This window comes from Euprymna scolopes, chromosome 10 (assembly GCF_053919585.1).
Source record: "Euprymna scolopes isolate OS-2025 chromosome 10, ASM5391958v1, whole genome shotgun sequence".
Taxonomy (NCBI): Eukaryota; Metazoa; Mollusca; class Cephalopoda; order Sepiida; family Sepiolidae; genus Euprymna; species Euprymna scolopes.
Genome location: NC_136491.1, coordinates 92,500,927 through 92,516,810, shown reverse-complemented (window position 1 = coordinate 92,516,810; position 15,884 = coordinate 92,500,927). Strand labels below are relative to the sequence as shown.

The following is a 15,884-nucleotide window of genomic DNA, read 5'->3' as shown; positions in this document are numbered from 1 at the left end:
TAATTACCATAACAATTACAACAAAGCATACCTCTAAAATTTGATGAAATTTTATTTGTTCTTTATTGCAAAAAGAAAATGCCCGCTTTGCCTCTGAATAGAGCTGGTAACAACCTCGAAAGGTAATAGTTCTTTTATTTTCATCAGGAACTGGTATCTAGGTACTGCACTGTTCAAAGATTGGATTAATTACAGCTGTTTGAAGGTGGTTGGTATGATGCCTTCTGATGAAAAGATTCAATTTTTGACATTACAAAAGTTCATAATTAATGTTCATTTGAAGGAAAAGTCATTAATGACAAGTCGATAATTCTGACCTTAAAACTGTCCCTGGGAGACATATATAATAATAACTTAAATAGGTTTAAAAATAAAGTCTCAAAGAGACGAAGGGTTAGGGGCGCCCAAATGCCTCATACTCATAGAGAGATGAGTTCTGAGTTACTTTGTCCTCGGCTGCATGTCTGGAACCGCCTGAAAAGAAAAGGCAATCTAAAAGCCCACCAAGCTTATTGCTAGCGGTTAAAAATATTCGACAATTTGATTGGTCTAAACAAAGACAGTAGGTTGCCAAATCAGCCAATGAGGGGCTTGCTTATAATTGTAGCATTTCTCACAGTAAAGGTATTTTTGTTAAAACAAAATAATACACTTCCACTGAGATTTAAATAAAAATAATGCACTCATTATATTCAGTGATCATTATTTAATAAATACTGAAAATTTCATTAAAATTGGTTAATTTTCTGGTGTTTTAGTGAATTTTTAAGCAAAGGGAGGAGTCAAAATGTTTATACATTTTGAGCATCGGCATTCATTGTGCACATACCTAAAACTACTTGATCGATTTACGACGAGATTTCTGTTCTGTGACGGGCACATACGGCATAAAGATTTTTCTGTAGTTTTGTATTTTTTAATTAAGTTGAACTCTGCACTCGCGACGATTTTTCTGTAATTTTATTTATTTAATTATTTATTTTTTAAGTTGAACTCTGGACTCGCACCCTAATTCAGGAGAGAGAAGGCAGTACCCGTGAGGAAGGACTTCCTAAACTATAACAGAATAAATACAACAGGTTGATGGAGGGGTGGGTGGCGTGGCTGTTATCATAATGGCCGTGTCTCTCTCGACTGAAACGTATTAAAAGGAAGTATATTTATAAAGTTACACTACAAAAAAGTTAGAGGGATGAGGAAAATACGTCATCAATTATATGATATGAAGTAAAGGGAGATAACTCGGTCACTATAAACGCAAAAGGCGAACCGAATCCGGTAATTATTTCTGATTTTTTAATATTTTCAAATTCTTTCTTTTACACCTGTTAACATTCGATATTCAAACTTTTAGCAGTTTATTAACCCTTAAATCGATTACCGATCTATATGTATTACACAAATAGTAAATTGTTATGAACAGTGAAATATATATAATGAGTTAGTACTTTTTAATGTTGCGATCAAACGTTTTTTAGTTTCATTTTCCTTGTTGACGGATAGAATATATTAGTAAGAATGAAGTTGATACAAATATAACATTGTTTTCTGTACTCCTTAGACGATGAGTTCCATGGCAGCCAGCATATTTATTTAATAGTCACTCCCTTACAAAAGGCTAGCGCATGCGCGGATAACATTTTTAATTTATCTATTTATTTACGTTGGTTTCTTAACATTTTTTAAAGAATATTAAAAAGGAAAGTAACTCAACCATTTATTGATAATTTTTCACTTTTACAAACAGGCAGATCTGCAGTTTAGTTGTATAAATATCCTCAAACCATGTAATAAAAAAAAGGGGCTCGTTCGGCCGACACCGGTAAAGCGTTTAATGTAAACAGAAGTTTATCTACTGTAAAATTAAACCAACATTGTATTTTTATTGTTCAATGTTTTTAATTTTAAATTATAAATTAAAACCCATTAATCATTGTAAAACTTCATTTTTTGTAACGCTGAGTTAGTACTTTTTACTGTTGCGACTAAACTATTTTTAAAATTTCATTTTCCTTGTTGACGGGTAGAATGTATTAGTAAGAATGAAGTTGATACAAATATAGCATTTTTTCTGTACCCCTTTCATTATTTATTTTTGAGAACAATATCTACTGTAAAATTAAACCAAATGTTTTTGTGTGGGAGGTGGGAGGCAAATTTAACAAAGATTTTCTTATTCAGCACAGTTGAAAACCTATAAAAGTCGTTATTTTAAAGAAAATTGTGGAGGTGGATCTGGACCTCATGTAAAAATTTACCAAAAAGTTATCTGCGCATGTAAATTAAAAATTGTTTGTAAATTAAAAATGTTTGTTAGTCAGTAAATAAATAAATTAAAAATGTTATCCGCGGATGTACTAGCCTTTGTAAGGGAGCGGCTGCTGAATAAATATGCTGGCCTGGCCGTCACGGAACTCAACTTAATTGTTAGCGGTACAAAATATCGTACTTCTACAGTTTATCGCTGAAAATGGAGACGCCATTTTCATTTTCTTCTTTTTTTTTTCGGGCAACTGTCATTAGAGTCAGAGGGGAAACCAGTATTTTAAATTATGGCCGAAGTAGGAAATAAATAACAAAAAAAGTAAACTAAATATTAATTACTTCCGGAATGAACTATGAAAAAAAGTAAATTAAGAAAATGAAAGAGAACATATATCCGTAATTGTTTATTTGGAAATGTTTCGATTTAATGAATGAAAACGGGAAAGTTTTTCATGAAACATATATATTTTTTTATTAACAAAAACACACAGGTAATCGTGAAGAAAGAGAGAGCCTGTTTCCTCCGTTTAACTATAGGTGGCGTTACTGTCTGTCCACCCAGTTACGGAAGCACAAAATATATATAATGGCACTCTTGAAATAAAAATAAATGTTTTTGTTATATTTAAATTTTAAACATGTTTTTTTTTTTTGCAAACATATTTAAGTTTTATTTTTTTCAAACATATTTACGTTTTTTTTTGTTTTTGCAAACATATTTAAGTTTTATTTTTTTTTCAAACATTTACGTGTTGTTGCTTGTTTATTTTCAAACATTTACGTTTTTTGTTTTTACATTTTTTTTTGTTTTTTTTTGCAAGCATAAACTAAATATTTTTGAAATATTTTTCTTTTTGAAAAGTTTGCTTATGCACTTATTACCACGCTATTTTTAATAGTAGTTTCAAGTAAGATTCAGGTTTTACAATATCATTTTTCAAATATATATATATATAAATACTCGCGGAAAAGGTAAAAGAAGTGCAGGAAAATTAAGGAAAAAAAAGGGGGGCATAAAAAAAAAAAGATAAAAGAAAAAACGTTGATTTTTTTTTATTATAAGAGCGTAAAAAATTCTCGGGGAAAACCCCATAAATATGTTTAAAAGAAAAACCCATAAATATGTTTAAAAGAAAAATATAGCAAAAACATTTAGTTTATGCCTGCAAAAAAACAAAAAAAAAAACAAAAAAAAACTTAAATATGTTTACAAAAAAAAAAAAAAATGTTTAAATTAAAATATGACAAACACATTTATTTTTATTTCAAGGTTGCCATTATATACATTTTGTGCTTCCGTAACTGGGCGGGCAGACAGTAACGCCACCTATAGTCAAACGGAGGAAACAGGTTCTCTCTTTCATCACGATTACCAACAGACAATAAAAATGACATATTCATAATTGTTAAAACTGGGCGAGCGTCATTTGAAAACCAAAATGTTTATTGTATAAAAATCTATCAAAATAAAGACATTTATAGAAAAGTCTGCGTAAGAAAATATAATTTTAATAAAACAATTAAAAAAAATTTTTGCTATTTATTTCCTACTTCAATTAAAGTTTAAAATATTGATTTTAACGACAAGGGTCCAACTTAAAGAAGTAGGTCCCGCAGACGAACCTCGCTCTGAAATTTGGAAAATCGAGGTCAAAAACCGGTGAAGCTACCGAAAAGTAACCCTTTTGAATGAAGATGGATATAAACCATATTTTTTAAATTCACTTCTAAATTTTACTTCAAAACAAAATGTAAAACAACACCAGTATTGAATTATGATCGCATATCAGTCAAGGGAGATAACTCAGCATAAAGGTGTTATTTGAATTGTCGACTGTCTCTTCCATTTTGTGTTTACGTTTTCAGTTTTGTTTTGAGTTCGTTCTGTATGCTCGAGGATAAAGTCTCTTCGTCCCTTCAAACGGTTTCGTGTGATAAACCTTTATTTACTGGCGTGGTGGCAGCAGCTTATTTACTCTCATTCGTGACGTTAAATTTGAACTCAACCTCAGATCAAAAGTCTCAAACTCAAATCCAACTGTTGTCTTCTCTCTGCACTTTCCACACTGACGCCCAAAATAAAGAAGACGGCTCCTTTACAGAGAGACCCAACAACATCTCATTTGCATACCCCTTCCCCGCCTCTCTCACATCACGTGATTTTCAGTCCATAAATACCAGGGGGCGGCCATTTTTATTTTCTCTTTTTTCTTTCCTAACACAAGCCGCACGATGCACGAGGTAAGGTTCTTTACTTTTAACCACAATTTCCAAAGGGTTAAAAAAAAAAAAAGAAGGATTTTTTTTTTTTCTGTATAAGGAGTATATTACCCACCAACTAATTGGGCGACCGCCGGAAGGGATTATTGTGACGATACCGGACTATTGAAGCGTCTCTTATCCATATATACCAGTTGTTCAAGTTTATCTCACTCAGTACGTCTGCACGCGCCCCTAAGCAGTGATGCCTGGGAAATAATGAGACTATCTCTTCCTTTGAGGCGTGGAGAAATAACCTTGTATATTGTTTGTCTCTCGATGGCAACTATGCACCATTCTTTAAGACAAACTGGGAAAAGAAATCACGTGCTCATCCACACAGAGTCTTCATAAATGATGGTATGGAAATACCTGAGGTCAACAGAGTCACCGCGATCCAAAAAAAAATATATTGTGGAGATGATGTTGTGACAGGTGGCAAATTACTGCCCCAGCATATCGCGGAGTGCTGGAGTGTCATTGTTAAGAACTCAACATCATTAACAAATGTTTGGCAAACCATAAGACAACATTATGGCTTCCAGACTAGTGGCTCTCACTTCCTGGACTTTGATTCCATTAGGCTTGAACCGGACGAATGCTCAGAAGTGTTATTTCAGAGACTTGCAGCCTTCATTGACAAGTCCTTACTACGCATGGATACCAATATACGCCATCCGGACATTGTTCCGACTGAAGACGGAGAAGTCACCCCTGCATTAGAGAATCTAATAGTCCTCACTTGGTTGTGCCTACTTCATCCAGCCCTCCCTAAATTAGTAAAGCAACATTATGAGATGGAATTGAGATCATGCACATTGGTATCAATCAAGCCTGAGTTTTGCCTGGCATTGGATTCTCTGCTTGAGGAGTTGGGAAATGAGGTATCTGTGAACCGGACTTTTTCTACTCCACTTTGACATACTAAGAAGCCTCAACCGAAGAAAACTTGTCCACTGTGTAGTCAGACTAAGAGACCCGATGCAAACCATTTTTTGAGTGAATGCATCTACCTTCTTGAATCAGACTGTAGATATATGACTAAGGGTCGTCAGAACCTACACATCTTCGACGATGAGGAGCCTGATTGTCCAGAGACCTTAAGCAATGTACACATAACATAGACAATGAAAATATGACAACCTCTTGACGAGTGAAAACCGAACAATCCCCCTACATCGACATGTTCTCAAATCATCATCCGGGAATATGATTTGACACTCAACAGCCAAGCGCCTGGGTGCTAAAATCACAAAAACTTCCTAGTCAGCCAAACAAGCAGACGGATCCTCCCTCCTCAATGTGGTTAGAGAGACCAGGCTTAGTCTGGAGAGAGGGGACACAATGTGCTTCTTTGAAGTCCTGGTTATTGAGATTCTTGACAGTGTCCCATTCATACGCAGTAATGACCTGTCAGTGAGACCTGCTAAGTTTGAGATATGGATTGGCGACACACAGTTCAGGTATGGCTCTACTTCATCTCCTCCCAACATAAGACTGGTCAGATGTGCTCATGTTTTACGTGCCCTCACCTCACCAAACCACAGTGTGGCCTGGCGAATACTTGGAACTCTCCATGTCTGCTGATGAGGATGACGAATTTGCCATTGAGCCTCGTTGGGATTCAGGCCGAGTAGTATCAGTTAAACCTTGGCCATTATCCATAATCACAAGGAGTGTAGGAGGAAAAGTGCGTGTTGTCAACGACACTAGTGAACCACAACAAATACGTAGGTCACAACACATTTGTCAGGCTATATCCACATTCATTCTAAAAAGAACATCTGGCATGCCGAGTACCTACCCAACTTCAAACAAACACCATGACAACGTCGCTTTCTGTGTGGTCATCGACCCAGATGACATGTTATCCTCTGCAGAGAAGCTGAAATTTCAACAGTTTAATTCTGAGTTTTATGAAGTTTTCAGACAGGATCTACCTGGGTATAGCGACTCATTTGATTATTTCAAGGCTTCCATTAACATGGGTCCCACTCAACCACCCCAGCTTTGAGGCCGACTTCCTCTATACAATGAAAACAAACTCTGAGAACTGCAGCTTAAGTTCAATGAGTTAGAACACATTGGTGTGTTTTCTCGTCCAGAAGATATTGGAGTAGCAGTGAAGTATGTGAGCCCGTCCTTCCTCGTCAAAAAGCCTAATGGAGGACATCGCCTAGTTACTGCATTTTCCAGCATTCCTCAATATGCGAAGCCTCAGCCATCTGCCATGCCGAACATTGACTCAACTCTCAGTGGCGATGAATCATCAAAACCGACCTCACTAGCGCCTTCTATCAGATCCCTTTGGCAAAGGAATCCATGAAATATTATGCTGTTGTGACGCCTTTCAGAGGAATGTGTGTCTATACAAGATGCACAATGGGTATGCGAGGATCAGAAACAGCTCTGAAGGAACTAATGTGTAGAGTGTTAGGCGACTTGCTGGTGGAGGGATATGTGGCCAAGCTTGCTGCTGATCTGTACTGTGGAGGGAACAGCATTGGAGACCTATTACCAGTTTGGCGTAGAGTCCTCGCAACTCTATCACTGGCTAATTTAAGACTGTTCACCAGCAAAACCATAATATGTCCTAAGCAAGCAACCATCCGTGGATGGATATGGTATGGGGGATCCTTGTCAGCTGGGCCCCACCGTATCGCTACACTTAGCTCCTGTCAGCCTCCCAGGACTGTGAAGGGTCTACGATCATTCATAGGAGCCTACAAGGTCTTAAGCCGTGTCATTCCTAACTGTTCCCACTTTCTTAGCCCTTTAGATGGAGCCACTGCAAGAAAAGAGTCACAGGATGCTGTAAACTGATTTGACAACTTGCGTGAGGCATTCTTTGCTGCTCAGAAACACTTGACTTTGACAAAAACCATTCATGTACCCCATCCTGCTAACCAGTTGTGGATCGTGACTGATGGTTCTGTTAGACAACACAGTATTGGTGCCTTGATGTACGCAGACAGAGGAGGGAGACTACTGCTCTGTGGTTATTTTTCTGCGAGACTACATGGCCATCAACCCACCTGGTTGCCATGTGAAGTTGAGGCATTGGCTATTGCTGCAGCAATCAAACATTTTGGCCCATATCTGATTCAGTCAAAACATCATCTCGCTGTTCTCACCAATAGCAAGCCCTGTGTTCAGGCTTATGAAAAGCTCTGCTGAGACCAGGTCTCAACTAGCCCCAGATTAACATCGTCCCTATCAACTGTCTGCCGTTTCCAGGTTTCTGTCCAACATCTTGCGGGCAGAGCAAACTTGCCTGCTGACTTTGCCAGCCGTAATGCTCCTGAGTGCAGGCTTCTAACATGTCAGGTCTGCTCCTTCTTACAGGTGCAGGAGGAAGTTGCCGTGTTTAGAACTTCCCTTGTGGAGATAATTAAGGGATCATCAAACCTTCCGTATACCAGCCGTCTCGCATGGAAGGAAATTCAAAATGAGTGCTCAGACCTTAGACGAACATGGGCACACCTGATGCAGGGAACTCGCCCATCAAAGTGAATTAATAGCATTAGGGATGTGAAAAGATATCTTCAGACTGCCACATTAACCCAGGATGGCCTTGTAGTTGTTTGTTGAAAGGATCCTCTTCTCCCACAACGGGATGCAATTACTGTCCCGCGATATGCCCTACATGCTTTAATGATGGCGTTGCATATTAAGCTGGGACACCCTACCAAACACCAAATGCAACAGGTAATGAGCCGATATTTCTATGACTTGGACATGGCTGAGGCTGTGAATAAAATTGTATCCTCATGTCACCAGTGCGCTTCATTGAGCAGCTCCCCACTCGTAGCTGTTCCTCAGTCCTGTGAAGACCCACTGAATGCACTCAGGCTTAGGTTTGCTGCTGATATCATCTAGAGAAATAGACAACTGATTTTTGTCTTATGGGAGTACGTCAGCTCTTATACCAGGGCACTCCTTATTCCAAATGAGCAAAAGGACATGTTGTGGGAAGCTATTCTAAAGACCTGTTTGCCCATCAGACCCATCATTAATCCACCTGCTGTTGTAAGGACAGACTCAGCCCCCAGCTTCAAATCCCTTAAAAATTATAGGTTTCTGCTCACTCACTATATCTCAATGGAGATAGGTAACCCTAAAAACATCAATCATAACCCTGTTGTGGAAAAGGCTGTCCAAGATGTCCAGCGAGAGCTCCTCAAGTTGGAACCAGCTGGTTCGCAGATCTCTACACTCTCACTCTCTATAGCATGTTGCACATTGAACTGTAGGTTTGGATCACTTGGATTTTTCCCTAGAGAAATCTTGTATCACAGAAACCAGTTTACCAATGAATGCATCCACTTCAGTGATATGGATCTTATAGAAGAGCAACATCATAAGCACAAAGCTAACCATGTTTACAGTGAGTGGTCTAAAGCTCCCAACCGCTCACATAGGCCTTGTATGGAGGTGAATGTCGGAGACATTGTGTACTTTCACAGTGACCTATCAAAAAATAAAGGGCATGAGCGATACTTAGTTTCATCCAAGCAAGATGAGTGGATATACATTCGAAAGTTTGTCGGCTCCCAGTTAGGAGCTTGTACATACAAAGTCCACAAAGATGATTGCTTCAGGGTCCCTTCTCATCTAGGTAACAGCTCGAGGATTAGTCTTAAACATCCAGATGACAGTGATGAGGAAGATAGTAACCTGCCCTTGCATACCAAGCCTGCAATCCCTAAAACAATTAGCAGTGTAACCAGCGACAATGGATTACTACTAAGCAGTCAACCAACCAGCCGACCTCCTATTGTGACTAAGAAGATTCCAGTTAACTCCTATCATGGAACAGACAAAATGACGGTTGATAGACAAAGATATGCTCGTTCCCCAGACATAGGGCGAAACCATCATACCTGAAAGACTATGTTACTAGCCCTTTGTGACCGGCTCTATGAGCCCTTATCTTGAGAAAGAAGAAAAGACAAAAAAATAAATAAATAAATAAATAAATAAAATAAAAAAGGTGTCACGCCAGTATTGAATTATGATCGCATATCAGTCAAGGGAGATAACTCAGCATAACGGTGTTATTTAAATTGTCGTCTGTCTCTTCCATTTTGTGTTTACGTTTTCAGTTTTGTTTTGAGTTTGTTCTGTATGCTAAAAAATAAAGTCTCTTCGTCCCTTCAAAAGGTTTCGTGTAATATACCTTTATTTACTGGCTCAATATATTTTAGAAAATAATTTCTTAATTCTAAATAAAATTATTAATTTCCCCTCTCTGTCCTGCTCTAAGTAAATCTGTCGACCTAGTCCACAAATTCCAAAATTTCATCATGACAAGTTTCAAGAAAAAATACACGATTAAACCCGGTTCTCCAACTTCCAACGTAGACCCCTACTACCATGTCTCCTTCTCCAACATCAGGGGTCTTCGTTCTAACCTTCCAGAGGTTGAAACCCAATTACAGGAGACTAAACCAGACCTTTTATTTTTAAGTGAAACTGGCATTGGACAGGCTATTTCCCTAGATGAGTTTGCAATTTCAGGATACTCTAACTTAACTTCTAAATCTGACCCCCAAGATCGCCATGGGCATGGAATATGTGCCTATATTAGGGATAGCTTTCCATGTGGTAGGGACATCTCCAGGGAAGATCCTAACTTACCCTATATGTGCTTCCGGGTTGCTTTAACTCACACTACTGCATTTATATTTACTCTCTATCGCCCCCACAACAGCGGAGTTACTATCTTTCAAAGCATATCTGAGAAAATTGACCAAGTCCTTTCTACTTATCCTTCAGCTAACATTCACATATGTGGAGACTTCAATGTTCACAACGTCGAATGGTTGACCCACTCAAACAAGACCGATGATGAGGGGAGGTTCTGTCATGATTTCTCCATTGCCTATGACCTCACTCAGATTGTTCAGGAACCTACCCGTGTGCCCGATAATGACGGCCAGTATGCGAGCCTACTAGACCTTTTTCTCACAACTTGCCCTGAACTATGTTCAGTTTCTGTGCTGTCGCCTCTTGGATCTTCCGACCACTCTGTTGTATCAATTAAGATAAAAATGAAATGTAATAAGTCCCCAGACGTACCTCTTCCTCGTACAGTATATCGATACACTAAGGCTGACTGGGATAGCTTCCGTACATTTATATCTGATCTACCTCTGCATTCCATGTTTAAAAAGGATGTGTCCTCTATAGTATTAGACCTAACTGAATGGTTAATTGTAGGTATTGACCATTTCATACCCTCTAAAAAGTTTCAGCAAAAACCTAACAGCCAGCCATGGTTCTCTCCAGAATGTGCTGCTGCCATTGCGCACAGAAATCACTTTTTCCACTGCTTCAAACGTAATAGATGTATGGAAACTAAAGCCGTTTTCAGGACTGCCAGCAACCATTGTAAGAAAGTAATAAGGAACGCAAGAGTGTTGTATGCTCAATCTGTTAAGTCCAAAGTAGCTGAGCAGCGGCTTGGTTCCCACCAGTTTTGGCAAATAGCAAACAGAATCCTGAACAGAAGCGTGTGCTCCATCCCAACTATTATCAATGGACCTGAGGTAATCTCGTCAGCATCAGACAAAGCCAAACTCTTTGTCAAGAACTTTGCAGCTAATTCTACCCTTTGCGACCAAGACCGCCAACCCCCAATATTTCCTCCTGTTTCAGAAAACACGCTATGTGATATACGTATATCTGTACGTGATGTTGCGAAGCTAATCAAAAACCTTGACTCGAGTAAAGCAACTGGCCCTGATGGTATTCCAATTATAGTACTCAAAAAACTTCAACCTGAATTAGCGCCCATACTTACAAAACTGTTTAAACGTTGTCTTAAGGAGAATAGTTTCCCATCTCCCTGGAAAATTTCATCAGTATGCCCTGTATTTAAGAATTCAGGTGATCGCTCATCCCCCTCTCAGTACAGGCCAATAAGTCTCCTGTGCGTCATGAGTAAGTTGCTAGAATCTGTGTTAAATACAGAAGTAATCAAACATCTCAACAAAAATAACCTCCTTAGTGACACTCAATATGGTTTCCGTTCTGCTAGATCTACAGCAGATGTCCTTACAGTTATATCGCATAGGATTAGCAAATCTCTCGACGGTGGCAATCTTTCTAGGGCAATTGCTCTTGACATATCTAAAGCCTTTGATAGGGTATGGCATAAAGGTTTACTTCATAAGACCGCTAGCTATGGTATAGCTGGAAAAGTCTTCTCAATTATTAAATCATTTCTTTCTGATAGGTTCATAAGAGTAGTAGTTGAGGGGCAAAAATCAGCTCACAGTATTAATGCCGGTGTCCCTCAGGGATCCATCCTGGGCCCAACTCTTTTCCTGATCTACATTAATGATCTTCCAAATCATATCCTTACATCATTTGTAGACATTTATGCTGACGACACTACCATTTATGGTACCACATCTAAGACAGTAAACGACCAAGTTCTCTCCAATTCTCTCTCCTCTGATCTTGAGCACGTAGTACAATGGGGAAAGGAGTGGCTGGTTACTTTTAATGCATCTAAAACCAAGCTTCTCTCTTTACATCATCAACATTCTAATTCACATTTGTCATCAATTGAAATGAATGGCTCTCGTCTTCAGGAGGCCTCAAGTTTTGACAAGCTTCTGGGCTTGACCATTACTCCTGATCTTAAATGGAACACGTATATCAAATCTGTTGCCAAGGCCGCTGGAAAAATGGTGGGATCTTTCTATCGATCCAGTAGATATCTCACTACTGATGCTATTCTCTACCTATATAAGAGCCAGGTACGTCCAAGGATGGAATACTGTTGCCACATCTGGGCAGGAGCTGCTAGAAAGGACTTGTCCTGCCTTGATAGAGTTCAAAATAGACTTCGTAGCCTCGTAGGAGATGTCCTTTTCTCCTCTTTGCAACCTCTATCTCACAGAAGAGATGTTGCGAGTTTGTCTCTGATGTATCGTTATTTTCATGGAAAGTGTTCAACTGAGCTTCAATCTATGGTCCCCCCTCGCCAAACTTTCACAAGAAACACTCGTCTAGCTGTAAACACTATCAATAATTTCCCCCACTCTTTATCTGTGCCTAAACCTAAACGTAGATTCCATGAACAAAGCTTCTTTCTTAGAACTGCACGCCTATGGAATTGTCTTCCGTTTTCCTGCTTTCCGGCTGACTACAATATGGTTGTGTTCAAGTCTAAAGTAAATAAGTTCTTGATGAGCCGTTCCATATAAGTTATTAAATTTACCAAATTTTCATTACTAATGATTACTATATTGACCAATTTCTACTGTACACTCTTTAACCCTTATCCTTGAGTGGCCTCTGGGCCTTGATAATGTGGTGATACCTTTGTAAAAAAAAAAAAAAAAAAAAAAAAAAAAAATTGATTGTAAACATAAAGAATTTTTTTTTGTATATACTTATTGAAAAATATTGCAAAGTGTTTATATACTTGGTTCTTTGAGACAACAAACTTAAAAAGCTTTAGTGTTTTTACTATTTTAAAGCACTTTTTTAAAAAAAGCTTGAAGCACAAGTAGTGCTAGTTGTTAACTTAGAATAACAAGGGCGCGTGGCAGAAATTTTTCAGGGTTTAAATGTATTGTAATGTTTTTATTGGGGTCGAAAAACGTTTTTCAGCCGCCATATTTTTTCCTATTTACTTGCCTCCACACGAAGGCAGAGTTAGACATGTAGAGGACTAGGATATATATATATATATATATATATATATATATATATATATATATATATCCTAATCCCGTTACAAAAGAAAATAGTGAAACGAATGGAATGAAGGAAACAAAACTCAATTAATTGCTGGATAAAATAAACGTGTCGTTTATTTACTGTTGAAGAATGAATGTTTTAGGTGTAACACGTGTCCATGTCCGCGCGGGTGTCACCATCGTTTGTTGCGGGACTTGTAGTATAGAAGGAAAAGGAAATGCGTGTTCATCTCACGTTCGGGTCACCAACGTTTGTTCGCGCATGGAAAGAGGAGTGAGTAATGTAGTGGAATGAGAAATGGCCGTCCGGCATGTAGAAAGAGAAAGAGAAAGAGGGTTGATATCAGTTAAGCTGCGCGCTATGTTAGCAGTCAACTACATGGTGGTGTTCTCTGGATCAAGTTGTAGATAGAGAGAGAGAAAGAGAGTCAACCCCGGTTATGGAGATAGAAAGTGTATAAAGTGTACGTACTGTCTGTTAGCTTTTTGCCTCACATATAGTAGCAGGTGGCGTGAGGCGCGTGGTACGCGTGCCCCGAAAGGGTGAAATGGTTCGTTGACCACTCAGCTCGGAAGGCGAGTTGTAAAGGAGGAAGCAGCTTATTGCTCTTGCTTTTATAGTTGTTTCCAGTGATCTTTTGCGCATGTGTGGATTTCCTTCAAAGGGGAAGTGACGTTGCCCATGTGTGCGTATGTGTGCACGTATATGTGCATACATGTGTGTGTATACACGTGAATGTGAGTGTATGTAAGCGAACGTGAATAGATGTACGTGTGTGTACATGCGTGCATATGTTTGTGTGCGCGTATGTATATGACAAGAAATATGGCTTGAGATGTGAACGCATGTTTTTGTGTGAGACTAGAAAAGGCTCGCATAGACACAAGGTCGGTTTTTAATGTGGAGAAATCCAGCTACTAAAAACGAGGTACTCTGAAAGGGAACAAAAATAAAAATTGCCTTAGTCTAGAAGTATTTCTCCTCCATTGACTGAAGACAGAAAAAGTAAAGCTAAATTGAACAACGCGGGCATTTATTACTAAAAAAAGAAAGGTGAAAAAAAGCGAGTTAAGCCAGAAGTTAAAAAAAACAAAAAAAAACAATTCAAAGAATTAAAGGAAGAAAAAGTTCAAATTTCATTACTATAAACATAACGAAAAAGTGGAACATAATGAAGAATTCATTCAAAGGGTCAACAATGGTAGAAGCACCGGTGTCACATGTCACATGACCTAACTGTTCAGATTTTTCAGAACGAGGTTTGTCTGCGGGACCTACTTCCTTAAATTGCACGATGAGGGGTACACACAAAAAAATTATGCCTCCATTTTCGGCGTTTTTTTTTGTGTTTTTAATCAGCTCAAAAAACAAACAAGTTCAAAGGGTACGCGACTGCAAGAAAAAGTGCTCACAACGTATTTGTTACGCAGCCATATTTTTGTTTGTTGTTGGGTATCCTTTGAAAACGCTTGTTTTTCAAGCCAAATAGACATTTTACATGAAGTAAAAACACTAAAAACCTACCCAGTAAGATAAAAGAATAACTTATATTGCCTTTGGTAACCTTTATTTATTATATATTTGATTTTTTGACCACTTTTTCGAAGGATGGTGGACAGTAAAGCATACCTAAAAAAAGATTTAAAACTTGCATTTAACTTGAAAATAATATTTCAAAAGGGCAATCTCGGTGCTTCTATATTATAATAACGAAAAAATATTGAATTTCATTTAAAACAAATGCTACCTACGTAATTGTCATGTCGCAAATAGTAACATGTTCTAAAATTATGTTTTTTTTTTTTTCAGGTTAAATTCAAGCTTCACAATATCTTTTTTTTATTATTAAATACAATACAAAACAAGACTATTACGTTGAAGGTCGGAGGTCGCCATTAGCAGGTGAGTCATCGTAATAAACAATCAACAATAAGGAGCAAGTTTACCGAGTGCATTTAAAGAAGAGACATCAAAAAGGAAGGACGATAAGGCAGGGTTACATATTTACATATATACAGGGAATTATTTTCACATAGAAGTATTGAACAATACAGAGTGTGTTTGTGTACAAGCATGTGTGTGTATCATGCATGAAGTAAAATGTCTGTTGTGCATATAAGCTCATTGTATATACATGTGTGGAATTAGAATATTCGTTGTGTGTATGTATTCTTTGTGCATACGTGTGTCTGGATGTTTACGTGCGTGTGATCACAAGAATTCATTAAAATATGCATTGAATCTTCATAGTATGTGCAAGAGTTAAGGGAAACATTTGTATTCATTCTTACCTTGAGAAAGGTAAATGCCCTGTCGAGGCGTGTGCAAAAAGTGTGTGTCTACATCAACGGCTAAACGGGAAAGAGAAAGATATGTAAAAAGAATAGAACTGAAAAGAGAACACTGCCTGTTGGCCAAATCAGGAATCATGACAAGGGCAGGTAATTGGTGAGTAATTGAGAGTTTTTTTTTTATTTTCTTCCTTTGAAAATTGTAACACTGAGTATAGAGCAGCTAAACCAGTTGCCAACATTGCCCTGCTTTTTATTGAAAACAACCGAGAGCTCTTTTTAATATTCTTGTTGTTCCCTTAAGTGCAATTGTCTGGATCTCTTTTGCACTTGGTTCACCAGGAATTAGAT

The 15,884-nt window shown here is 38.1% G+C and overlaps 1 protein-coding gene across 3 annotated transcripts in view; it reads left to right on the top strand.

The window, feature by feature from the left end:
- The first annotated feature begins 352 nt into the window (after nucleotides 1-352).
- LOC145286134 (caspase-3-like) overlaps nucleotides 353-15,884 on the top strand; it is a 113,134-nt gene continuing 97,602 nt past the window's right edge. The window contains exons 1-2 of one of the 3 annotated variants that reach the window (XM_080134850.1): nucleotides 354-1,278; nucleotides 15,052-15,144. The gene's annotated coding sequence lies outside the window, so the exon portion shown is untranslated. Of the gene's footprint in view, nucleotides 1,279-15,051; nucleotides 15,145-15,884 lie in introns of all 3 variants that reach the window. The other 2 variants (XM_080134848.1, XM_080134849.1) reach the window with 2 other exon arrangements.